The sequence below is a fragment of the Myotis daubentonii genome, chromosome 1 (genome assembly GCF_963259705.1).
Source record: "Myotis daubentonii chromosome 1, mMyoDau2.1, whole genome shotgun sequence".
Taxonomy (NCBI): domain Eukaryota; kingdom Metazoa; phylum Chordata; class Mammalia; order Chiroptera; family Vespertilionidae; genus Myotis; species Myotis daubentonii.
Window position 1 is genome coordinate 107,394,029 of NC_081840.1, and position 27,571 is coordinate 107,421,599.

A 27,571-nucleotide genomic window follows, 5' to 3' on the forward strand; every position below is an offset into this window, starting at 1 on the left:
AATTATGAACAACAAATATGCATCTATCAACAAGTGAATCTAAGAATCAAGTGAATAAATAATCTGATGAACAGAATGAACTGTTGATTATAATAGAATCAGGGACATAGAAAGGGAATGGACTGACTATTCTTGGGGAGGAAAGGGGTGTGGGAGATGTGGGAAGAGACTGGACAAAAATCGTGCACCTATGGATGAGGACAGTGGGTGGGGAGTGAGGGCGGAGGGTGGGGCGGGAACTGGGAGGAGGGGAGTTATGGGGGGAAAAAAAAGAGGAACAAATGTAATAATCTGAACAATAAAGATTTAATTAAAAAAAAAAGAAATAATCAGGACAAAATTACTTCCCTTCCCTTAACAAAAACACATTTCCATATCTTATATCCCCTTTTAAGCCAAAGATATCCTATATTCCGTATATACACAGTTCTTTTTTCTATTATTATTTTTTAAAGCTTTTAAACATTTATTTTATTTTAATATTATTTAAAAATATTTTTATTGATTTCAGAGAGGAAGGGAGAGGGAGAAAGAGATAGAAACATCAATGATGAGAGAGAATCATTGATCAGCTGCCTCCTGCACACCTCACACTGGGGATTGAGTCTGAAATGCAAGCATGTGTCCTGATCAGGAATTGAACCGTGACCTACTGGTTCATAGGTTGACGCTCAACCACTGAGCCATGCTGGCCAGGCTAAAACTGATTTTTAGAGAGAGAGGAGAGAGAGTGAGAGTTACATCGATGTGAGAGCTAAACATTGATCAGCTGCCTCCTGTATGCTTCCTACAGGAGATGGAGCCTACAACCTGGGCATGTGCCCTGACTGGGAATTGAACCGGCAATTTTTCAGTGCAGGGGATGACATTCAACCAACTGAGCCACACTGGCCAGAGATCCATATTATTTTTAATTTCTGTAGCTTTAATTAAAAATATTAGAATTTTTAACCTTGAAACCACCCTAATTTCTAGTGAAAACTAGGAAGTAAAGAACTTGTGAACTGTTATACTAGTATTTTTTAGATTGATTTTTTTTAAATGTGGCACAAGACATATTTACTAATGGGACCCAAATATATTCAGTTTTTCTATAATAGGCAGAAAGTAGATACCTATGTTCATTAATTAATATTTCATTATTTCATCTTATTTGTAAATGATCTAGAATTCAACAAATATCCACCATTTATTTTTAGCTAGCAAAATGTCAAAGTTTCAAGTTGATAAGGGTTAACTAGCTAGCTTAATTAGGCAGACAGGAAGGGAGCATCCAGGAAGGATGAAGGCATTTCTGGCTTGAGCAATTAAAGCAGCCCTGACTTGAGCAGCTGGGAGAACCATCTATATAACAAAAGTGTAAGCAGCCATTATGGCAGAATGACTGGTCACTATGAAGGACACTGGCCACCAGGGGCAGAAGCTCAAAGCAAGAGCTGCCCCTGGTGGTCACTGCACTCCCACAGGGGGAGTGGCTGCTCAGCCAAAAGCTGGGCTCACAGCTGGAGAGCACAGTAGGGGTGGTGGGAGTCACTCCCACCTCTGCAGCAGCACTAAGGAGCAGCGAGCCAAGCGGTAAGGAGCCTGCAGCTAAGGAGCAGTGAGCCCAGTGTTAAGAAGTGAGGGATCCCAGGTTGTGAGAGGGCTGTCCACCTGCCGGCTTAGGCCCGATCCCTAAGCTGGCAGGTGAACAACCCCCGAGGGGTCCCAGACTGCGAGAGGGTACAGGCTGAGCTGAGGGACCCTCCATCCAGTACAAGAATTTCATGCACCAGACCTCTAGTAGAGTAATAAAACATCTCCAGCCAGGACAGCTGAGAAAGCCATCCTATATAATAAAAGAGAAACATGCAAATTAGCTGTCCCTCCACTATGCTCAAGCCACACCCACCAGTCAATCCAAGTGACTATGCAAATTATCCAACAAAGATGGTGCTTAATTTGCATACACAGGTGTCAAGTGCCCCAGGAGGTGACGGCAGCCATGGCCGTGGGCTCCGGGGACTTTCGCTGGCCCCGGGAGGTGAGGCTGTAGCCATGCCCGCAGGCTCCCTGGACCTTGCCGGTGGAAAGCGGGAGGTTTGGAGGACTTGGCAGAGCAGGAGACCGCTGGACATAGAGCAGAGCGAGAGAGAGGGCGGCTTAGAGAGCGCAGTTCCCTCTGTCACCCCAGCTTCCGCATCACAGGTGTGGAAACTGACAACAGGAAGGAGGAAGTCACACCCCCACAGAATCAGCCAGAATCAGCCATTGGTCAGACAGCTCTTAGCGGCCTGACAGCCAGGACTCTCATTCACCTGCATCTCAGACCGTGACAGTAGAGAGGTGGGACTATGTCTAAAGAACAACTGTTGGCACAATGTAGCTCTGCAGCCAAAAGATGCTGGTGTTATTGACAGAAAGTGTCTGCAGAGCAGCGTTTGCAGAGCAGCTTGCGTCTGATCTTGAAAGAAGGCAGCTCCTGTGACAGGATGTATCTGAACACCAGCTACTGGAAAAACGTTGCTCTGATGCCAAAAAACACCGGTGTTATCGACAGAAAACGTCTAAAGACCAACGTGCCTTTGAAGTTGAAAGAAGGTGGTGGTGATGACAGACTATGTCGAGAGAACAGTCATCAACAAGTACTACCAATACTGGTAGGAACTGCCTTCTCAGCAAAAATGGAGTACATGAGGATGCATTCCTCGAACATAGTTGTGGTGGAATGGCTGTTTGATGTGAATTTTGCCTATCACTAAACTTCTCAGATGAAAAACCATCCGATGGGAAATTTACTCGATGTTGTAGCAAAGGGTAAGTCTGTCTAAATGAGATACATTTTCCAGATCACCTGGCATATTTAAAAAGATTAATGGCAAACGAAGATTCTGACACTAAAAATTTCATGGAAAATATTCGTTTCATAAATAGTTCTTTTGCTTTTGCTTTTGCTTCCATGGGTGCAAATACTGCATCACCATTGGGATATGGGCCATACTGTTTTAGAATACACAAACAAGTTTATCACCGTACTGGAACTTTACATCCTTTGGATGGTGTTTCTCAAAAGTGTGCTCAACTCTATATTTTGGATACAGCCAAAGCTACAAGTAAAAGATTAGCAATGCCAGAAAACCAGGGCTCCTCAGAAAGACTCATGATCAACATCAACAACCTCATGCATGAAATAAATGAATTAATAAAATCGTACAAGATGCTACATGTGGTAGAAAAGGAAGCCCAATCTGAAGCAGCAGCAAAAGGTATTGCTCCCACAGAGGTAACAATGGCTATTAAATATGATCGTAACAGTGACCCAGGTAGATATAATTCTCCCCGTGTAACGGAGGTTGCTGTCATATTCAGAAAAGAAGATGGAGAACTTCCTTTTGAAAGGGACTTGTTCATTCATTGTAAACCAGATCCCAATAATCCAAAAGCCACTAAAATGAAACAAATAAATATCCTGTTTTCTACATTAGATGCAATGACATGTCCTATTCTTTTTCCACATGGTGAAAAAGATTGGGGAACAGATATTGCATTAAGACTTAGAGACAACAGTGTAATAGACAATAATACTAGACAAAATGTAAGGATACGAGTCACACAAATGCAGCATTATGGATTTCATTTCTCTGTGCGAGACATGTTCAATCCTATTTTAAATGCAGGAAAATTAACTCAACAGTTTATCATGGATTCGTATTCAAAAATGGAGGCCAATCGGATAAATTTCATTAAAGCAAACCAATCTAAGTTGAGGGTTGAAAAATATAGTGGTTTGATGGATTATCTCAAATCTAGATCTGAAAAGGACAATGTGCCAATTGATAAAATGATAATACTTCCATCATCTTTTGAGGGTAGTCCCAGAAATATGCAGCAGCGATATCAGGATGCTATAGCAATTGTAACAAGGTATGGCAAGCCCGATTTATTCGTAACCATGACATGCAACCCCAAATGGGCAGATATTGCAAACAATTTACAATGCTGGCAAGAAGTTGAAAACAGATCTGACTTGGTAGCCAGAGTTTTTAATATTAAGCTGAATGCTCTTTTGACATCTGTAAACTCCATTTATTTGGCAAAGTAATAGCTAAAATTCATGTCATTGAATTTCAGAAATGCAGACTGCCTCACACTTATTATTGATATTAGATAGTGAGTCCAAATTACATTCCTCTAATTAATTCCCTTTCAATGTGCATGAATTTCGTGCACCAGGCTACTAGTAAGGGAGATAAAAAAATAAGTCCAACCAGTAAGATAAGGGAGTGAGAAAGTGTGTGTGTGTGTGGGGGGGGGGGGGGCGGGGGCTCATGGGCTTTGAGCTTTGAAACTAATACTATGTAGCAGAGTGACCAATGAGGAAAGCACAGGGGTCCCAAATTAAGGAAAGGGTCCAATTAGAAAAGGTCATGTCAGACAAAGAGCTACACAGCCTTTATAAGCCCGGAGACAAAGAGACTCAACAGATTTTCAGATTCAGATTATTTATATATTTTTTCCTATTATATATAGAGAGCAGACCTTTCCCATTTGGGGGCCCCTCCCCAGGGGCTCCCTTTTGGGAACAGCCCTGCCAAGATGGATTTTGTATATGCTTCCAATAAACTTCTACATTTTTATTAAAGAAATCTGTTAGTCCACAAGTTTATTCTTCAACTTCATTGGACAAGGACCCACGAGAAAAGTCTGCACCCTGAACCCCACATTTCAAAGTTACCAGATTTATAAAACCATATATATATATATATATATATATATATATATATATATATATATATATACAATATAATTATTGCTGAGTTAAACCAAAAGAAACCTTTTATCCCATTTACAATTATTTAATTTACTTGCTTTTAATAATTAAATTTACTTGTTTTTCATAGATTATTATGAAAATTGTATTATACCAAGTTTCTTGCTAACAGAATTTGCAACAGAGATAACATGAACTTATTTAACTAGATAACCCAGGTAGAATAAAAGTATCATTTAATGCTAATTATTCTAAATATATGTCTAACCAAACCAAACTCAAAAACCAACTTTAATATAAAATATTTTCCCAGATCCTGTGATTCTGGAAAGTATTGGGTTAGTTTCTCATATATTTTTGAGAATTCTAATGTAACTGTTTGTTTATTTAAGCCAATTTAATAGAGTGGGGGGGGGAGGTTGTGTTTTTTTTTTTATATAAATTAACAATATAATTCAGAGGCAGAAAATACCACAACACATATTAACATATACAGACTCAAACAGGAACCTCCTAGTCTTCATTTTAAAATTACTACCATAAGATGAATAAGCTAATGTAAAGGATTACAGTTGGAACCTGTAAAGAATTTCTGTGAGTTTATTTGAGCCCTACTATCGACAATTGCCAGAAAGCAGAATCTCAATGTATTGAAATAATGCTCCGGAGAATGGTGGTTTTTTACCTATTTTTATAAATTACCATCAAAGGAGGAGACGTACTGGGTTACATAAAATCCATTGGTAATAGATTATGGAGGTGGGAAAAAACAATGTGGGGAAACCTCTGGGCTTGGATAAAAAGTAAAATGATAGACAAATGCTTCTTTTACGTAGGTGGGTACAGGGTAGTGGCCAGTCAACAATGAACATGTTATCGCTTCTCGGCCTTTTGGCTAAGATCAAGTGTAGTAACAATGAACATGTTAACAAAAACAATGAGGGAATTTGTGGTCTCAGACCTGGTGCATTGGTTGTTCCCTAAGGGGCCTGGAAAAGGGAGGTTACAGGTTGCCCTAACATTCCTTTGCATATCACCATATGTTATCTAGATGCAAAAAGACAATAGGCTCAGTTAAGAGTTGATATTTGTCAGGGAAGGTACTGGCCTAGGACATACTACCCACTATAGACTGCTTTTTAATTAAAAGGTTTTAATTCCAGTGTATCCTTTGTGGTTACTTTTTGCCTCTGACTTTGCAAGGCCACCACATAGGCCTTTCCTGAGCTAGTCAGGTTAGCATGTGGCCCCTTTTTATCCACAAAACTTTTTAAAACATAAAGCTTGCTAAGCATTCCAATTTTCAAAATCTTATTAATCCTTATATTTCCATATTCTTTTGGTACCACAGTTCAGGAATTCCCATAACAAGGAGTTCTGGAAATTTCTCTTTCTATCTTGTAATCATTTGACCCACTCTAGAGTAAAGAAAACTTTGTGTCTCCAGTGAAGGGTCAAGCCAAGAGACTGTAGCACTGTTATTAATATTGACTTGATTCAACCAATCTGAATGTTGCCCCATGCAATTGCTAGTCAGGATTCTCATTTTAATCTCTTCCTTCCAGTCATTTAAATTTCTCCACATTGGGGTAAATACAACAGACTTGTTTCGGGCCCTTTAAAGTTAGGGAGCCAACAGAGGGTGAAATTGACCTATTCAGCCTTTAGTAGTGCTGATGAGAAGGCAAGCCAAGAACAGATAACCCTCCCTTTACTTGCTCAACCATAACAATGCCCTTGGCTTCTGTAATCTCATTTACTTCTTGTATCAGCCAACCGCCCAGGCTGCCACATGTGTGGAAAGACCCCTGAATACCCAGAAGCTTATCATGTATAAAAGAAGGTCAGAAACCAGATGCGGGGCTCAGCCTTTGGAGGGGACTCTGCTGAGCCAGCACCGGTGTTCAGCACCTGAATCTCCAAGTGTCTATGGTTTGTCACTTCCCGCCAGCCTGATTTCTGCCATAACATTGGTTCCCTGACCAGGAAGCCAACAGCTGTGCTGGCCCTTTGAGCCACCATTGTTGGAAGCCAGTGGAGGAGGCCGCTAATTTTGAGTCCCCAAACAGATGGACAGGAAGGTGTGCCATCGGTGATTTCACTGGACCCTGACCCTCACCTGGCCGACAGTAGTTGGCCACCACTGTGCTCGAACGGACTCCAGGGAGATCAGAAAAGTCTGCCAGGACCAGGATATTAGATTGGTAAGTGTCCCTGGGGACCCAGAAACGAGTTCAGGCCTGCCTGTAAGGAGGAAGTGGAGCTTGATTACCTCCTGAGCGGTGTGGTCACTGCATAGGTTAGGTGACAGTCACTCCTGGGGTGGAAATTTTGAACTCTGTGTGAATCTGTGTGCATGTGTGTGCTCCACAGCATCAGCTACGGAGTCTGAGTGAATCCCAACCTGTGGTTCCATGCTGACCTCATAGGGCTTAGGGCCATGGTTGGCAAACCGCGGCTCGTGAGCCACAAAATACCACGTGGGGACGCGCACGTACAGTGCGATTGAAACTTGGTGGCGCATGCGCAGAAGTCAGTATTTTGTGGAAGAGCCACACTCAAGGGGCCAAAGAGCCACATGTGGCTCGCGAGCCACGGTTTGCTGAGCCGCAGTTTGCCGATCACTGGCTTAGGGGGATGTCAGGTTCTGGGGAACACTGTCCCTCCCGGCAAACCTGATCTGGGTCAGGGGCTTATACTGACCTGCCAATGCTAAGAGGCACCTAATTCCGTGCAAGGGGAGCGGCCAGGCGGATGACATGAAAGAACCCCACCCTCTCTTTGTCTTGTGACACCTTTCACTGGGAGGGTTTTAGTTCATCATTTTGGGCACCATCTTGGGGGGGGGGTCCCTCAAAACCCACTGTTCTGTAATGTATGATTAAAAACTTTAAGAAAGGATTCTCAGGAGATTATGAGGCCAAATTGACCCCTGGAAAGCTGCACACCCTCTGTGAATTGGAATGGCCCACCTTTGGCGTAGGGTGGCCCTCAGAAGGCACCCTTGATGTCCCCATGGTCTGGGCCATATTTAAGGTAGTCACGGGAAGCCCTGGCCACCTAGACCAGTTTCCTTATATAGACCAATGGTTGGAAATAGCTCAGATCAAGCTTTCCTGGGTCCGGTTCTGTGTTATTGGTCAAGGACAGTGTAAGGTCCTCATGGCACAAAGTGAAAGGAAGACTTCACAAAAAGTACAGCGGCCTCCCATATTACAAGGTGACTCAGAGGAAGCCATTTCACTGCTACCACCATATACCCGCAATGCCCCACTACCTGAATATGGGAAACCTCAGCTGCCCATAGCCTGCCTCCATCAATATCATTGCTGCCTGTAGCTATCCCGCTGCCACAACCAGGGTCACCTGAGCCTGTGGGAAGACATCTTAGGTCAGCAGCCCAAGCCCAAGGACCAAGACCCCCAGTAGCAATGCAGATGCCATTGCGGGAGATAAGGGGCCCACAGAGAATAGGCCCTGATGAGACCCTACAAGAGGGAGGATCAGTTTTCTACTATCTGCCATTATCCACCACTGACCTCCTCAACTGGAAACATCATATTCTGAAAAACCTCAGCAATGATTGATCTCCTAGAATCCATATTTCAGACTCACCACCACACCTGGATCGACTGTAAACAGCTCCTCCTCACCTTGTTCAACACAGAGGAATGCTGATGAATTGTCACTTAAGCCAGGAAATGGCTCCAGCCTCAAGCCCCAGCTGGATACCTAGATATAGAAGTCTGGGCACAATAAGCCTTGCCTGATGAAGAACCACTCTGAGACCCAAACACGGAGGAGGAAAGAAGTCGTCTAGAAAGATATCAACTCCAAGGGATGAGGGCAGGGGCCAAGAAGCCTACAAACATAGCAAAGACTTCTGAGGTCTTGAAGAAATGGGATGAGAGTCTGGCTGATTTTTATGAAAGACTCTGCGAGGCCTTCAGAGTCTATACTCCATTCGACCCAGAGGCGCCTGAAAACCAGCACATGGTCAAAGCTGACTTTGTGGGGCAGGCTCAAACTGACATCAGACCGAAACTTTAAAAAGTAGAGGGGTTCACTAGAAAGAATGCCACTGAATTGTTAGAAACTGCCAACAAGGTCTTTGTGAATTGAAAATGCACTGTCAAGAAGGAAGAACAAAGAATGAAAAGGGAGGCGGCTCTCCTGGCCACTGCCTTGAGACAACCAGCCCTGCCGGAAGAGCCCAGACAGAAACAACAAGGGACTAAAGAACCAAGAAGGAAAGGGCTCCTGAGACAAGACCAATGTGCCTACTTCAAGGAATCTGGACACTGGAAAAATGAATGTCCCAACTGTCAGAAGGGGAGCCAGGAGCTTCTGTTCTACCCAGCTACTGGGCAGAACCACTAGAGGCCAGCCTGAATGGCCTGGCAGGAGTAGATTCTGACTAGGAAAGACGGAGCTCTATCCAACTTGGCCCCCACGAGCCCATGGTCGAAATGAAGGCTGGGAGCAAAACAGTGAACTTTATGGTTGACAAGGGGCTGAACACCCTGTAGTGACACAAGAGGTAGCACCCCTATTAGGACGAGAAGTCACCATTGTGGGGGCTAACAAAACCAAAACCTGTAGAGCATTCTGTGGTCCCTGATGATGCCAGTTGGGGGGGCCACCAGGTAGTACATGAGTTCTTGTATCTACCAGACTGCCCAGTCCTGCTGTTGGGTAGGGACCTACTGGCAAAGATGAGTTCAGAGATAGCTTTTACTCCAGGTGGATCGGCACGACTGCGCCTAGATAAGGAAGCCCCTGCCATGATTTTGCCTGCCATGGTACCACAGGAGGAAGAATGGAGGTTGTATACCTCCCTGCCCAATTAGCCAACAGTGGCCCTGGAGCTAGAAGCTGAGTTCCTATTAGTCTGAGTAGAAGAAAACCCCCCTGGTCTGTCCAAAAACCATGTCCCGATACTGATTGACCGGAAGGCTGAAGCTCAGCCTGTCAAGATACACAGTATATGGTTCCACAGGAAGCACGTCTGGGGATCCAGATTCACCTATACTGAGCACTCAAGTGGGGGCTTCTAAAGTGATGCCAGTCTCTGTGGAACAACCCCCTGCTGCCCATAAAGAAGCCTGGGACAAAGGACTACTACCTGGTACAAGACTTAAGGGCCATTAATGAAGCTGTTTTCACGCTGCACTCGGAGTTGCCTAACCCATACACTCAACTGGGACTCATACCTTCTGAGGCAGGATGGTTCACATGCCTGGACTTAAAGGATGCCTTCTTCTGCCTCCAACTAGTACCTAATAGCCAGCCTGTTTGCCTTCGAATGGGAAAACCCCACCACGAGTGCAAAGGAACACTTGGACTAGACTGCCTCAAGTATTCAAAAATTCACCAACCTTGTTCAGCGGGGCACTAGCATCTGACTTGGCCAGTTACTGGGACAGGACTTAGGATGTGTCCTCCTCCAATAGGTAGATGACCTCTTACTGGCTAGTCCCACTCGAACCCAGTGCTGGGAGTGAACCTGGGCTTTACTCAGGCTGCTGATGGAGGCTGGACAGCAGGTGTAGAAGAAAAAGGCACAAATTTGTCAAAAGGAGGTCAAATACTTAGGCTTCAGAATTACCCAAGGCAAAGGAATGCTTGGGGATGAAAGAAAACAGGCAGTCTGCGCTATCCCAGTTCCCACTTCCCATCGACAAATTTTAGAGTTTCTGGGAGCCGCTGGATTCTGTCGAATATGGATTCCCAGATTTTCAGAACTGACCAAACAAAACAATGCCAAGCAAGGCTCCATTGGGCCTGCCAGAATCCAGCGCTGCAGCCAGGCACTCTTTGAAGATCTGGAGGTAAACTTCACTGAAATAGGACCCAGCAGGGGAAACAAATATCTCCTAGTTTTTGTCTGTACTTTCTTGGGCTGGGTGGAAGCTTACCCTGCACGCATGGAAAAGGCAAGAGAAGTAACCAAAGCTCTACTATGAGACATCATCCTGAGATATGGAATGCCATTAACTTTTGCCTTCGTGGCAAAAGTAGTACAGCAGGTAGCTAAGACTCTAGGCATCCAATGGAATTTACACATGACCTACCAGACTCAGAGCTCAGGAAAAGTAGAATGCATGAATTGGACCCTTAAGCAGACTATGGCAAAGCTATGTCAGGAAACTAACCTGCCCTGGACTGAAATATTGCTCTGGCTCTCTTGCAAGTATGCTGTACCCTGCGGGCAAAGATAAGGTTCTCCCTTCTGAAATCTTATATGGGAGACCTCCCCCATTAATCAAACTCAAGGGGGACATAAAAGAACTAGGAAATTTAGAGATTCAAAAATAGCTGCAAGGACTAGAAAAAACTGTCCTTAAGGTTTATAGGTGGGTAACTGACAGAATACCCATTTCTCTGGGAATAACGGTACATCCCCATAAGCCAGGGGACCAAGTCTGGGTAAAAGACTGGAAAAAGGAACTTCTCAAACCAACCTGGAAGGGGCTCTATTTAGTAATACTAACCACTCCCACAGACTTTAAAGTTGCAGGCCGAACACCTGGATACATCACTCCCAAGTGAAGGCAGCCCACCTGCTGAAAGACAACCAATCTGAGTGGAAGATAACCCCCAACCAAGACGACACTCTGCAATCACCCTTAAGAAGACCTGCTGATTGACCTACCCAAAAGCCTAAGGACTCTGTCAGTAGACCCGATGGTCAACACCTGCTGGGCTGATCCTGGCTTTGGACCCTGGTCAAGTAGACTCTCTAGCAGCAGTAGTATTATAAAACAGATGGGATTTAGACCTACTAACTGCTGAAAAAGGAGGAATATGCCTCTTCTTAAACAAAGAGTGTTGCTTTTATGTTAACCAGTCAGGAATAGTTGGAGATATGGCCCAGCAATTAAAGGAATGGGTCGCAAAAAGGAGACAGAAATTGTCAGAATCTTGGAACTCCTGGAGTAATATCTGAAACTGGGCATATTGGGCTCTCCTGCTCGCTGGCCCCCTCCTAATGCTTCTCATGGCACTCCTTTTTGACCTCTATATTCTCAACATGCTAGTCCATTTCATTTCCTCTCATTTAGAAGCAATAAAACTCCAGATGATGCTTCAAACAAAGAACTCAACTACCGATATGACCCTCTGGACGGCAAGGAGCTCTAGTTGCTGCATCCCCTCCCCATTTGATGCCACCATTTAGCAGGAAGTAGCAAGAGTGGTTGGCACCCCATTTCCTTCAAGCAGCACAGAAGGAAATCCCTTGCCCATACCCACCCTTAAAATAATAATGTTCTCTAAGTCTGCTAAAGGCAGCTTGAGAATCAAGAGGGGGGAATGAGAAGGCAAGCCAAGAGCAGATAACCCTCCCCTTACTTGCTCCACCATAACCACGCCCTTGGCTTCTGTAATCTCCCTTGCTTCTTGCATCAGCCAACTGTCCAGGCTGCCATGTGTGTGGAAAGATTCCTGAATATCCAGGAGTTGATCATGTATAAAAGAAGGTCAGAACCTGGATGCAGTGCTCAGCCTCTGGAGGGGACTCCACTGAGCCAGCTCTGGTACAAATAAAACAGTTCTTTTCTGAATCTCTGAGTGTGTATGGTTTGTCACTTCCCACCAGCCTTATTTCTGCCATAACACTGATAGGGGCAGAAATAAAATATTGGGGACCAACTATAATTGTAAGAAATATTAATCATGCTCTGTTAACCATAATTTTTGTTTCTGGTTAAAGAAGGTATATACCAACCTGACTGGGAGTTTTACACAGGACCAGGGAGCTTCCATTTAGGAGCTGCCTATTACCACAGAAAGATTAACAACCTTGTTGCAGAAACCAGAGGCGCCAGCCCATTGCATATTGCCAGCCCTTTGAAGACCCCCCAGTCCTTTTGCATACCCACAGGTCTTTGAAAATCTCCAGTCCACATTACCTGTAAACTGCCCATTTGGAATACCCCTTTTCCCTCCTTCCATATGTAATCTTTGTCCCTTTACCTAATATAAGCAGCTGGGTTATGGTGGGGGGCAGAGCAGATTTTTGTGGATGGCCTGCTGCTCTCCCATACTGCCAGCAGTATTGGAATAAATACTCATATATAATTCAACCCTGTCTCAGCTGAATAGTCTCAAGTAGTGACAGGCAGCCTGGGCCCATTGATTGTCTGGTTACATATTCTGGTGACCACAAAGGGACATAAGTGAGGGCCTCCTTGGGGCAAGTACCAGAGATCCTGCTTGCTATCTGGAGTGGGGGTTGCTGGGGCTGAAGCCTGGACTCTTATTTGCAGCGCTGCCAGGAATTTTCCTGTTTTGAGTCCCAGCTGCAGCCTCAGTAATCCCCATCATTGCAACTAAGATCTAATCAAATGTTTTTGTATGACAGGAGGAGGAATCAAGCATGTTTGTATGGCATGAGAAGCACTTGCTGTGTCTTGTCCGGGCTTCGTTGTAAGGAAGCATTTACTGTGTATGGCAGGGGAGGCATTGTACTGCCTCTCATCTGGGTGAGCCTGATCAGCTGTGGGTGGCAAGAGACCTCCAGTGGTTCTTGCCTAGTCTCCGAGCCCTTTAGTCTGATCCACTCTGGGACAAGAGACATTGCTCTGCTTAGGTGCTGTTATTTTTGTTTGTTTTGTTTTGTTTTTTTAATGCAGGGCATTTTGAGGTTTCTGTGGCTGGACAGACAAGGAGCATGCTGTAAAGCTCTTGTCTGTAGGCTGTGCACGCCTATAATAATTGTATATAAGAGTGTCTCTGTTGATTGTTAATTTGTGTCTTTTTGTTGTTTGGTTTAATTTGTTTAAAGATGAGACACATCCCACTTTGTGGGGCCCAGATATTTGTGGCAGGCTGAACCTGTGGCAGGGATTTCAGAAAATTCCCAGGATCTTCCAAGAATTCTTAATCTTGGTGACCCTCCTTACTCTCTCTCTGAAGGCATCAGCTGCCAGAAACTTTTTTTTTTTTTAACTTGAGAGGTTACTTTATTTTTTTCCAGCAAAACAAAATAACATATAAGTTTATTTTTCTTACAAATAAATGTTTTTCTTAAAACAAAAAACAAGAACACCGTATTTTAACTAGGTAAAACCTATTTTGTCAGAATATAATTTGCTGCTAACCCACCTTACTTAAAAAAAAAAACTTCTTTGTTGAAAGTATTACATATCTTTTCCCCCATTGACCCCTTCTAGCCCGCCCACACCACCTAATTTTTTTTTTAAGAGGAAGATTCATCAATAAGCATTAACTCAGCAAGTACAGAGACTTTAAGGAATGGCATCTTGAGGAGGAAAAAAATGGCGGAGGTTTAGACGGACGTGTTGGTGCCTTGTCCCAGAGCAGATAAGGGCGAGCAGCTGAAACGGGTAACAGACAGCCCGAATAAGCAGAGGAGATTCAGCTGAGAGACAGTCTGCAGCCAGGAAAGATAGAGGACTCCTAGAAAAAGGGGAAAGTTAGAGATTGAGGCTGAAACCTCACCCGGAACGCTGGCTCAGCCACGGAGACCATGCCATCTTGAGTAGCTGTTACTGGCATCCAGAGATCTGCTACTAACCCAGAAGCAATGGCTCTCAAGCAGCACGACTACGTGAACTCAGAGGAGCCCTGCTTCTCCCCACAGAAAGGTTAGACTTCCCCCAAAGATCCAAGCAACAGCGGCCTCCCGGTTACCACATGCTCTGTCTGAGGAACAGTTGCTGTGTGTGAAGCCTCCCTCCACCAGCCAGAAGAGCCACAACAGCTGTGAACAGCACCCATCAGAGGACCTGCTACCAACGGAGAAGCAGCTGCTACCACAACCACCCAAGGAGAAACCACAGCCCGAGGAGCCACTGCCACCCAGGGAGCAGCCACTGAATGACTCAACAACTAGATAGGTCGGTGAGATCAAACATGGGTAGACAAAGAAACCCCCAAAGGAAAGAAAAGGAGGGCTCGCCAGAAAAGCAGCTAAGCGATACAAAGGCATGCAACATGACAGAAAAAGAATTCAGAATAAGGGTCCTAGAGAGCATAAACCGGATGGAGGAAAAAATCAACAATGTATGCAAGAAGCAAGAAGAAAGAGATGAAAAGATAAATAACTTATGTAAGACCCAAGAAGAAATAAAGAGCGATATAGCTTCAGTAAAAAACACCATTGAAAGTACCAAGAGTAGACTAGGAGAAGCTAAGGATCGAATTAGTGAATTAGAGGACAAGGAAGCAAAACACACCCAAACTGTACTTCAATTGGAGAAAAAAATTAAAAGACAGGAGGAGAGTCTAAAGGAGCTTTCGGACAACATGAAACAAAACAACATATGAATAATAGGGGTGCCAGACCAACAGAAAGAGGAACAAGGATTAGAAAACCTATTCGAAGAAATAATATCAGAAAACTTCCCTGAGGTGGGGAAGAAAAAAGTCACACAAGCCCAGAGAGTGCCAAACAAGGTGAACCCGAAAAGACCCACACCAAAACACATCATAATTACCATGGCAAATGTTCAGGACAAAGAGAGAATCTTACAGGCTTCAAGAGAGAGAAGGAAAGTTACATACAAGGGATCTCCCATACGATTATCAAATGATTTCTCAACAGAAACACATCTGGCCAGAAAAGAATGGATGGAAATTTACAAAGTGATGCAAAGCAAAGGACTGAATCCAAGAATACTCTATCCAGCCAGGCTATCATTCAAAATAGAAGGAGAAATAAAAAGATTCACAGAAAAAAAGGCTAAGGGAGTTTATCACCACCAAACCAGCAATGCAAGAAATGCTAAAGGGACTGGTGTAGAAGGAAGAAATAAAAAGCTCAGAAAGAAAAAAGCCACACTAAAAAAAAAGGGCTACAAACAAGTACCTTTCAATAATAACTTTAAGTGTAAACAGACTAAATGCTCCAACCAAAACACATCGAGTGGCTGAATGGAAAAAAATCATGACCCATACATTTGCTGTCTACAAGAGACCCACCTCATTAGAAGGGACTCACACAGACTGAAAGTGAAGGGATGGAAAAATATCTTTCAGGCAAATGGAAATGAAAACAAAGCTGGGGTAGCAATACTTATATTGGACAAAATAGACCTCAAAGTGAAGGCCAAAACAAGAGATAAGGAAGGCCACTTCATAATACTAAAGGGGTCAATACAACAAGAAGATATAACCCTGGTAAACATATATGCACCCAATGCAGGAGCACCCAAATACATAATAAAACTCCTGGAAGATATCAAAAGAGAGATAAACAACAATACAATCATAGTAGGGGACTTTAATACACCACTGACATCACTGGATAAATCCTCTAGACAAACAATCAGCAAAGAAACAGCAATCCTAAATGACTCACTAGATCAAATGGACTTAATTGACATCTTCAGAACACTTCACCCCAAAGCCACGGAATATACATTCCTCTCAGGTGCTCATGAGACATATTCAAAAATAGACCACATATTGGGTCACAAGCAAAGTCTCCCCAAATTCAAGAAGATTTAAATCATACCAAGAACCTTCTCAGACCACAAGGGCATAATATTAGAAATAAACTACAATAAGCACAACCCAAAATACACAAACACTTGGAAGTTGAATAGCATATTATTAAATATTGATTGGGTTACCAATGAGATCAAAGAAGAAATTAAAAACATCCTGAAACTAATGACAATGAAAACACAACAATCCAAAACCTATGGGACACAATGAAAGCAGTCCAGAGATGGAAGTTTACAGCTCACAGGCCTATCTCAACAAACAAGAAAAAATGGTAGTAAATCATCTAACTCTACAACTCAAAGAATTAGAAAGAGAGCAACAAGAAAACCCCAGAGCGAGCAGAAGGAAGGAGATAATAAAGATCAGAGCAGAAATAAATCACATAGAGACAAAAAAAACAATACAGAAAATCAATGAAACCAAGAGCTGGTTCTTTGAAAGGATAAACAACATTGACAAAGCTCAAGCCAGGCTCACCAAGAAGCAAAGACAGAGGACCCAAATAAACAAAATCAGAAGTGATAGAGGCGAAATAACAACAGATCCCACAGAAATACAAATGATTGTAAAAAAATACTATGGACAACTCTACTCCAACAAACTAGACAACCTGGAGGAAATTGACAAATTCCTAGGAAAATACAACATTCCAAAACTAAACCAGGAAGAATCAAAAACACTCAATAGGCCAATAACTATGGAAGAAATTGAAGCAGTCGCAGTCATCAAAAAGTTTCTAGCAAACAAAAGCCCAGGACCTGACGGCTTCACAGGGGAGTTTTACCAAACATTCAAGGAAGAACTAAAACCTATCCTCCTCAGACTACTACAAAAAATCAAAGAGGAAGGAACACTTCCAAGCTCATTCTATGAAGCCAGCATCACCCTAATACCAAAACCAGGTAAAGACAACACAATGAAAGAGAATCACAGGCCAATAACCCTCATGAACATAAATGCCAAAATCCTCAACAAAATCTTAGCAAATAGGATCCAGCAGTAAGTCAGAAAGATCATACACCATTACCAAGTAGGATTTATCCCAGGGATGCAAAGATGATACAATATCCGCAAATCAATAAACGTGATACATCACATAAACAAATTGAAAGAAAAAAACCACATGGTCATATCAATTGATGCAGAAAAAGTGTTTGACAAAATTCAACACCCATTTTTGATAAAAACTCTCAGCAAGGTGGGAATAGAAGGATCATACCTCAACATAATAAAAGCCATATATGACAAACCCACAGCCAACATCATACTCAGTGGACAAAAACTAACACCATTTCCCCTAAGAACAGGAACAAGACAGGGATGGCCACTCTCACCACTCCTGTTCAACGTAGTACTGGAAGTATTAGCCATTACAAATAGACAGGAAGAAGAAATAAAAGGCATCCAAATTGGAAAAGAGGAAGTAAAACTGTCCTTATTTGCAGATGACATGATATTATACATACAAAACCCTAGAGACTCCATCAAAAAGCTACTAGAGTTAATACATGAATTTGGCAATGTAGCAGGATTCAAAATTAACCCCCAAAAATCTGAGGCATTCCTATACACCAATTGTGAACTTTCAGAAAGAGAGACTAAGCAAACAATCCATTTGCCATCGCACCAAAAAAATGAAGATACCTAGGAATAAACTTAACTAAAGAGGTAAAAGACCTCTACTCAGAAAACTACAGGACGTTGAAAAAAGAGATAGAGGAAGATATAAAGAGAAGGAAGAACATACCGTGTTCATGGATTGGTAGAATCATCATCATAAAAAGGTCCATACTACCCAAAGCAATATATAAATTCAATGCACTTCCCATTAAAATACCAATGGCATACTTCACAGATCTAGAACGAACTCTCCAAAAATTCATCTGGAATAAAAAAAGACCCAGAATAGCTGCAGCGATCCTGAGAAAGAACAAAGTAGGTAGGATCTCAATACCAGATATCAAGCTGTATTACAAAGCCTCTGTTCTCAAAACTGCCTGGTACTGGCACAAGAACAGACATATAGATCAATGGAATAGAATAGAGAGCCCAGAAATTGGCCCGAACCAATATGCTCAATTAATATTTGACAAAGGAGGCAAGAACATACAATGGAGTCAAGATAGTCTCTTCAATAAATGGTGTTGGGAAAATTGGACAGATATATGCAAGAAAATGAAACTAGACCACCAACGTACACCATACACAAGAATAAACTCAAAATGGATAAAGGACTTAAATGTACGATGGGAAACCATAAAAATACTAGAAGAATCCAAAGGCAACAAAATCTCAGACATATGCCGAAGCAATTTCTTCACTGATACAGCTCCTAGGGCACTTGAAACGAAAGAGAAAATGAACAAATGGGACTACATCAAAATAAAAAGCTTCTGCACAGCAAAAGAAACCATCAACAAAACAACAAGAATACCCACTGCATGGGAAAACATATTTGCCAATGCCATATCTGATAAGGGCCTAATCTCCAAAATTTATAGGGAACTCATACAACTTACAAAAAAGAAGATAAACAATCCAATCAAAAAATGGGCAAAGGATCTAAATAGACACCTTTCAAAAGAGGACATTCAGAAAGCCAAGAGACATATGAAAATATGCTCAAAGTCACTAATCACCTGAGAGATGCAAATCAAAACAACAATGAGGTACCATCTCACACCTGTCAGACTGGCTATCATCAACAAATCAACAAACGACAAGTGCTGGAGAGGATGTGGAGAAAAAGGAACACTTGTGCACTGCTGGTGGGAATGCAGACTGGTGCAGCCACTATGGAAGACAGTATGGATTTTCCTCAAAAAACTGAAAATGGAACTCCCATTTGACCCTGTGATCCCACTTCTAGGAATATATCCCAAGAAAACAGAAACACCAGTCAGAAAGGATATGTGCACCCCCATGTTCATAGCAGCACAATTCACCATAGCTAAGATCTGGAAACAGCCTAAGTGCCCATCAGTAGATGAATGGATTAGAAAACTGTGGTACATCTACACGACGGGATACTATGCTGCTGTAAAAAAGAAGGAACTCTTACCATTTGCAATGGCATGGATGGAACTGGAGAGCATTATGCTAAGTGAAATCAGCCAGTCAATGAAGGAAAAATACCACATAATCTCACTCATTCATGGATAATAAATGCCATTATAAAGTTATGAACAATAACAGATACAGATGCAAAGCTGCCTCAAACTGATTGTCAAACTGCAGCGGGAAGGCCAGGGAGGGTTGGGGGGCAAGAGGATAGGGGGTGTGGGTAATTGATCAACCAAAGGACTTGTATGCATGCATATAAGCATAACCAATGGACATAAGCCCCTGGGGGGTAGGGGAGGCCAGGGGATTGTCAAGGGCAGGGGGGAAAATAAAAGGACACATATGTAATACCCTTTGTAATACTTTAAGCAATAAAACAATAAAAAAAGAGAAAAGGAATGGCATCTCACTCGGCTAGCGTCACTCAGGTGTTGAGTATCAACCTATGAATGAAGAGGTCATGGTTCAATTCCCTGATCAGGGTACATGCCCAGGTTGGGCGCCTGACCCCCAATGTGGGGCACACAGGAGGCAGCCAAAAAATGAATGTCTCTCTCCCATCATCAATGCCTCTCTGTCTCCCTCCCTCCCTCTCTCCCCTCCTCTCTTAAATCAATAAAAATATATTTTTTTAAAAAGAAAAAAAGAATGGCATCTCTTCCTAGTGAGTCAAATCTCAGAAATGCAAAAGACTCTCTAAACAACCATGGTCTTAGGTATCGAAACACAGAGATTGATAGGCTGCCTTCTCTTTATGTCATCAAGACTGATAAAGACCTGGCCAACAGCATTAAGTAAAAATGATGACTTAATAAGGTGATGATTCATTCATGAATAAATATTAATAAACACAAACTAATAAACTGTGCTAATTGTTATTGAAATATTTTACATTCTTTTTCATTTGGGAGAAAAGCAATTTTGTAAATATTTTTAAGTCCTCCATATACTACATTTGGCTAAAAAAATTCTCAATACTATATTTTCTAACTTACAAATATTCTAAAACCAGATGGAAAATTTGGGGGAGCCAATATATCTAAATCAAAGATAAAAGCAAATACTGCCTCAACTTTTTGACTTCAGATCACCAGAATAAGATGGACTCCTCTGAACTGTATGTTCAACTTGGAAAATGGAGTCACTGCAGTTAACAAAGCAAAACCAGCAGAGTGGGTATATAGGTGGCTATTGATGGGCCAACAGTGGTTTGTCCCACAGTCTCCGAGAATCTGAGAGCCCAGTAGTGGACTAGACCCTGACAGTTACTAGGCCAGCTGAGTAGTGATTATACAGGTTGACAAATAAAAAATTCCAACAAGTTTTATCTATGATAACTATACTGGCAACTTACTGACTATATATATTTTAAATTTAAATGGTTGATTATGGGAAAGTTAAAAATATATATAAAAATAGAACACTATAATGATTCCCATGCACCATCACTGAGTTTCATTAATTAGTCAATCATGTTTCATCTATACCTTCTACCTACTTACTAGCGCCCATATTATTCTGAAACAAGTTCTAGATCAGTGATGGCAAACCTATGACACGCGTGTCAGAGGTGACACATGAACTCATTTTTTTGGTTGATTTTTATTTGTTAAATGGCATTTAAATATATAAAATAAATATCAAGAATATAAGTCTTTGTTTTACTATGGTTGCAAATATCAAAAAATTTCTATATGTGACATGGCACCAGAGTTAAGTTAGGATTTTTCAAAATGCTGACACACCGAGCTCAAAAGGTTCGCCATCACTGTAATCTAGATCATATCATTTTAAATATAAATATCTCAATACTAGTGGCCTGTTGCACAGATTCGTGCACATTGGAAGGAAATTAATTAGAAGAAATATTTTAATATCACTATTCACCCTTTCTCTATAGTAGAAGTGTCAGAGATGAAAGAAAATTAGTAAAATATACATGAAAATGATATATAAATTCATTAACAAAGAAACAATAACATGATATAACAACAAAGACATATGAAAACAAAGATGATGTAAAAACAACAAAAACATGATATAAAAACAACTGATAAAAACATTGACTGATAAATTGATTAAACTTATTCTAATATCTCCCTGTATATCAAAGAGTAAAAACACTTTCAGAGTGCTTGACTAATTTCCCTTGTAATGAAGTATTTACAACTTAAATGTCACACGGTCTTTGAACTAGTGAGAAAGCAACCAATAACTCCATTTCATCGGAGAAATTTAGGGATAGGCAAAATTGACATGTAACACCACATGTGTTACATTCCACCACAACTGTGTTTGATAATTGCATCCTCATTTACCTCATTTTTGCTATGAAGGCAGTTCCTACCAGTATTGGTAGTACTTGTTGATGACTGGCTTCTTTCGGCAGCAGAGGTACGTTGTGCCAATCGTTGTTCTTCAGACATATTCTGTCGATAACGCCGGCTTCTTTCGGCTGCAGAGGCACGTTGTGACAATAGTTGTTCATACATATTCTGTCCACACCACTTTCTTTCGGCATTGTCATCAGCAATTAGTCAGACAAGAGTCCTCTTCATACTGTCGCTGTTCTGTGCCCCACTGCTACTAACAGTGGTGGATGTAGAGAGGGGCACAGCAACAGAAGCACAGAGAGCCATGGTCACTGGAGCTGAGCCTGGCTCACAGAAACTGTAGTAGTTTTATCCACTGATTTACAATTTTCAACTACAGAATCCTCAATGACATCATGGATTTTCTGCCATGGCTCCAGCTCCTCCTCCTCACATTCCATAAACAGGCCCGTGTCCTCCATGCTCCCGGGTCCGCCATACTCCCGGGGGTTGCCGCAGGTAGTCTGACCTGGAGAAGGCGCCAGAGAAGGCGCTGTCGCCTTAAAGGAACCTTATGTTTAAATGGTAAACAACGCTGAAGTTTGACTCTACAGCACGGCCCAGTAAGAGGTGTCAAAGAGCAATGAAGTACTGTTGGTGTGAACCTGATAATAACTAGAGTCCTCTTCATTTACTTCCTCAACCTCCACACAACTTTCGTTACCACTTCCAGTTCATCCAAAGTATTTGGCTTCTCTGGGTCCCGGATAGTTCGAATCAAATCATAAACATCTACCGCAATGGTTCTCAACCTTCTTAATGCCGCGACCCTTTAATACAGATGACCCCCAACCATAAAATTATTTTCGTTGCTACTTCATAACTGTAATTTTGCTACTGTTATGAATCATAATGTAAATATCCGGTATGCAGTATGTATTTGTATTGTTACAAATTGAACATAATTAAAGCATAGTGATTAACCAGAAAAACAATGTAATTATATGTTTTCCGATGGTCTTAGGCGACCCCCAAAGGGGTCGCGACCCACAGGTTGAGAACCTCTGCTCTAGTGCTTTCTCTTCCATGATCTGGGGCTGCCAGCAGCTCCCCGAGGCGGGAGGGCCACAGGACCCTGCTCAGCGTCCAGGAGAGCAGCCCCGACACCCGCCTCATCCTCACGCTCCCCCATCTCTGGCAACTGTTCCACCCAAGCCGCTGTCTTTCCGGAGCGGAGCTGCCCTGTCTCTCAGCGAGATGCCGCCTCCTCTCAGCCAGATGCCACCGCCTTTCAGCGAGCCGCCATCTTTCAGCAGCTGGCAGTCGTGGACAAACTACGGCCCGCGGGCTGGATCCGGCCCGTTTGAAATGAATAAAACGAAAAAAAAAAAAGACCGTACCCTTTTATGTAATGATGTTTACTTTGAATTTATATTAGTTCACACAAACACTCCATCCATGCTTTTATTCAGGCCCTCCGGTCCAGTTTAAGAACCCATTGTGGCCCTCGAGTCAAAAAGTTTGCCCACCCCTGGCTGGCCTCATGATACAGAAACTCTTAACTAGTCTGTCTGTCTGTAATGTAACTTTGGTTACTGATGTTCTTTGCTTGCTTTATATTTTGGTGGGACTTAGTTTACTCTTTGCTGTTTTATGAACATAGGGACTCCTCTGTCTCTGATGTGTGGGCTTCCTGCCACTCAGAACCAAAGGTCATTTGCTGTGCTGGATTAGTGTGATAAAAGATTATAGGGCTAATATCCAAGTCCATCCTTTTGAGAGTACTCATTTATTTACTATAGGGTTTTTGCTTGTTTGTATTTAAGATCTCTTCTTATATGCAAGATTTCATATTGTTACAGTTTACTCAGAAAAAAGAATATGGAAAATAGGACCTCCTACCCTCCCTGCCCAAGTCTTTTTCCTAGGAAATCTGCAGAAGTGCCCTCCAGCAGACTTCAGAAATATCAGTGGGGGCCGCCCCCATGTTTGTAAAGAAAAATAAAATAAAATAGTACTTTCATATTAAAGCCACTGGAGGCCGGTGAGTTATCCTTGGTACAAAATTTGCCAAGAAAATGCATTGGGTAATAATAACTGGCTTTAAAATCTCAAAGTTGGTAAAACATAAGAAATAAATATAAATAAATAAAAATAAATATAAATAAATGAAGGGCTTATGATAAAGCTTTTCAGTGATAATCATAGATGTCTAAACATAGTTTTCCAAAGTCTTTGGTAACTTATAGCTTTGGAGTTTGCTGGCTTAAATAGTCAAATTATGAAATATCTAGGTATTTTGACTTGACAGGATACTAAAATATTAATTAATGTGAGTTTGTCTACTTTGGGCTTCTTATTACAGAGAATCTAGAAGATAGATTTTAATCTGTTAATGAATATGTCTTGTATTTTATTTAAATTGTATCTCTTAAAAATGTGAAGGTATTACTAATATGAGAAATGTTAAGTACTTGTCACCTAAAATTTAAAGTTTCTAAGAGTTAAAAATTCTAACTAATTGGAAAGAAATTGTATGGTTTTAGTAATAGAAGATATGGGATTCAGAGATGCATTTTTGAGAGAAAAAGAAAATTAGTTCTAAAGCTTAATGGGTAAGACGATTTATGAAAGTTGTAGAAGGATTGTAAAGAGAAATCTTAAAAGGAAATTATACGCAATCTATAATAATAAAAGCGTAATATGCTAATTAGACCGGACATCCTTCCGGACAACCTTCCAGACGAAGCCGGGGCTGCGATGGAAGCCCGGGTCTCTGGTGCCTGCCAGCAGCTGGAGGGAAGCCCAGGTCCCAGGTGCCACATGGAAGCCGGTGCCGGCAGCTGGGGGAAGGAAGACCTACTCTTGCATGAATTTCATCTATTGGGCCTCTAGTCTGAATAATAAATTTAATTAAATAAGTGAATCTAAAGTAAGCTCATACAGAATTTTAGTCCCTTTCAGTCTGTTAAAGGGAAAAGGTTTTTCTTGTATTTGCCTAGGAAGCAAAAGTTCTATAAATTATTGAAATAATTATATATTACTAGAGGCCTGGTGCATGACATTTGTGCACTGGAGGGTGTGGGGGTCCCTCAGCCTGACCTGCACACTCTCCAATCTGGGAGCCCTCAGGGGAGCCCTCTCCAATCTGGGAGTTTCTGTCTGTGTTTGCAATCATATGAGTGAATTGTCTGAGACCCCAACTCAGTTTGGTTTGTTGTTAACAGAATAATAGAGGCATTTTTTTTCTTTGCTTCATTGGTGGAGATTTCCTGGAAGTTTTAGGATATCTTCCCTTTAATTTTTCCTAGACACTCTGATTTTACTTATGTCTCTCACCTTTGCTTTCCCTCCATCCCCCACCGCAACAGTAACTTGGTCCAGGCTCACTTTGCTCTAGTGTCTAGGACAGTGGTCAGCAAACTCATTAGTCAACAGAGCCAAATATCAACAGTACAATGATTGAAATTTCTTTTGAGAGCCAAATTTTTTAAACTTAAGCTATATAGGTAGGTACATTGTTATTAACTTTATTAGGGTACTCCTAAGCTGGCCTTTGCTAAAAACGTACTCAATCTGATTGAGGTACATTCGCTGAGGTTGACTTCTTCCAACTCTCCCATCCACACTCGTCTTGTATACTTGTTTCGTCTATCTCCTTTTGTTCATCCTCTCTATATGTCCAAACCATCTCAACATACCTTTCTCAATCCTTGACACTACATCTTCTTTCACTCCACAACATTCCCTTTAATTTTAATTAACTTAATAAACTTTACTTAAAGTTTTAAGTCTTAGTTAAACTATAGGTACGTTGAATAAAACTTGATATCATACTTAATGATATTATTTATTGATAAAATTAAATTCCTTACAATTTACCTTACAATATCCATAAAATTAAATCATGACAATGACTGGCCCAGGCCAAAAACCGACTTCTGTGCATGGACCACGAAGTTTTAATCGCACTGTACATGTGTGCCCGCATGTGGTATTTTGTGGAAGAGGCCAAAAAGCTGCATGTGGCTCGTGAGCTGCAGTTTGCCGACCACGGTCCTAGACCAATGGTCAGCAAACCACGGCTTACGAGCTACATGTGGCTCTTTGGCCCCTTGAGTGTGGTGGCTCTTCCACAAAATACTATGTGTGGGCACGCGTACAGTGCAATTGAAACTTAGGGGCCCATGCGCAGAAGTCGGTTTTTGGCCTGGGTGAGTCTATTTTGAAGAAGTACTATTGATATTTGGCTCTGTTGACTAATGAGTTTGCTGACCACTGGTCTAGGAGATCCATCTGCCACCAGAACTATGATTCCCAGCATTCCTGGTGCTCCTTGCTCTCTGGGCATCTGCTTCCAGTCCTGGGGCTCCCACCAAAACTACTATTCCCAGAATTCCTGGTGCTCCCCGCGATCTTGGTTTTCCCTTCCTGCTCTGTTTCTGTCCCATGGCCTCCCACTCTGGCAAGTCCTCCAAGCTGCCAGCTCTCTCTCTTTGCTCTCCGTCTGGCGGCTTGGGATCCAATTTCCCCAAGCCACTCCACTCTCAGCCGGATCTCCCGCTCTGTGCCTGTGTATGCAGATTATCCTACCATCTTTGTCGAGTTAATTTTCATACTCACTCCTGATTGGCTGGTGAGTGTAGCAGAGGGACAGTCAATTTACATGTTTCTCTTTTATTATTATAACTGGAGGCCCGGTGCACAAAAATTTGTGCACTTGGGGCGGGGAGAGAAGGTCCCTCAGAACGGCCTGTGCCCTCTCACAGTCTGGGACCCTTCGGGGGATGACCATCTGCTGGCTGAGGCCTGCTCCCCAGGGAATTAGGCCTAAGCTGGCAATCAGATATCCCTCTGGCAGCCTGGCAGCCATCGGGGGATGTCCACTTGCCAGCGGAGAGCAGACCTAAGCTGCAGTCAGACATCCTTAGTGCTGCTGAGGAGGCAGGAGAGGCTCCCACCACCACCGCTGTACGGGCAGCCATCAGCCTGGCTTGTGGTTGAGCAGAGCTCCTCCATGTGGGAGCTCACTGACCACCAGAGGGCAGCTCCTGCATTGAGCATCTACCCCCTCATGGTCAGTGTATGTCTTAGTGACCAGTCATTCCCAGTCTTTCTGCTGTGAGGGTCAGTTTGCATATTACCCTTTTACTATAGAGGATAGAGGCCTGGTGCACAGGTGGGGGCCCGCTGGTTTGCCCTGAATGGTGTCCTGGAATAGGGTGGGGGTCCCACTTGGGTGCCTGGCCAGCCTGGGTGAGGGGCTGATGGCTGTTTTCAGGCTGCCCGCACCCCCTTCAGGGTGGGGGTCCCCACTGGGGTGCCTGGTCATCCTGGATGAGGGGCTGATGGCTGCTTTCAGGCTGCCCGCACCCCCTTCATGGTGGGGGTCCCCACTGGGGTGCCTGGCCAGTCTGGATGAGGGGCTGATGGCTGTTTTCAGGCGGGCCAGGCCTGCAACTGAAGCTCCCAGTCTCTTTTTTTTTTTTTCATTCTGGAATTTATTTACCTTCTGTAATTGAAACTTTGTTGTGGCTCCAGCTTAGAGGCCGGCTGGTTGAAAACAGGTTTCTGGGGTTTGTTTAGCTTCTATAATTGCTACATTGTTGCTTAGACTGGAGCTCAGAGCCTGGCTGTGGCAGGCGGGGAACCTTGGCTTCCTCCATCACTGGAGCAACCAAGCCTCCTGTTCGCTTCAGCTGTGTGGCTGCCAGCCGCCATCTTGGTTGGTAGTTAATTTGCATATCACCCTGATTAGCCAATGGGAAGCGTAGCGGAGGTATGGTTAATTACCATGTTTGTCTATTATTAGATAGGATTAGTGGCCCATTGCACGAAGATTCACGCAATAAGCCTTCCTTTCCCTGGCTGCCAGCACCGGTTTTCCTCCAGCACCCAGGACCCAGGCCTTTGGACTGGCTGCAGCAGCGAGGCTTGGCTTCTCCACTCCAGCTGCTCCCAACCCCTCCTT

The 27,571-nt window shown here is 42.7% G+C and overlaps 1 pseudogene; it reads left to right on the forward strand.

Moving 5' to 3' along the window:
* Window positions 1-5,625: 5,625 nt before the first annotated feature.
* Window positions 5,626-5,785, forward strand: LOC132223275 (U2 spliceosomal RNA; annotated as a pseudogene).
* The last annotated feature ends 21,786 nt before the right edge of the window (window positions 5,786-27,571 follow it).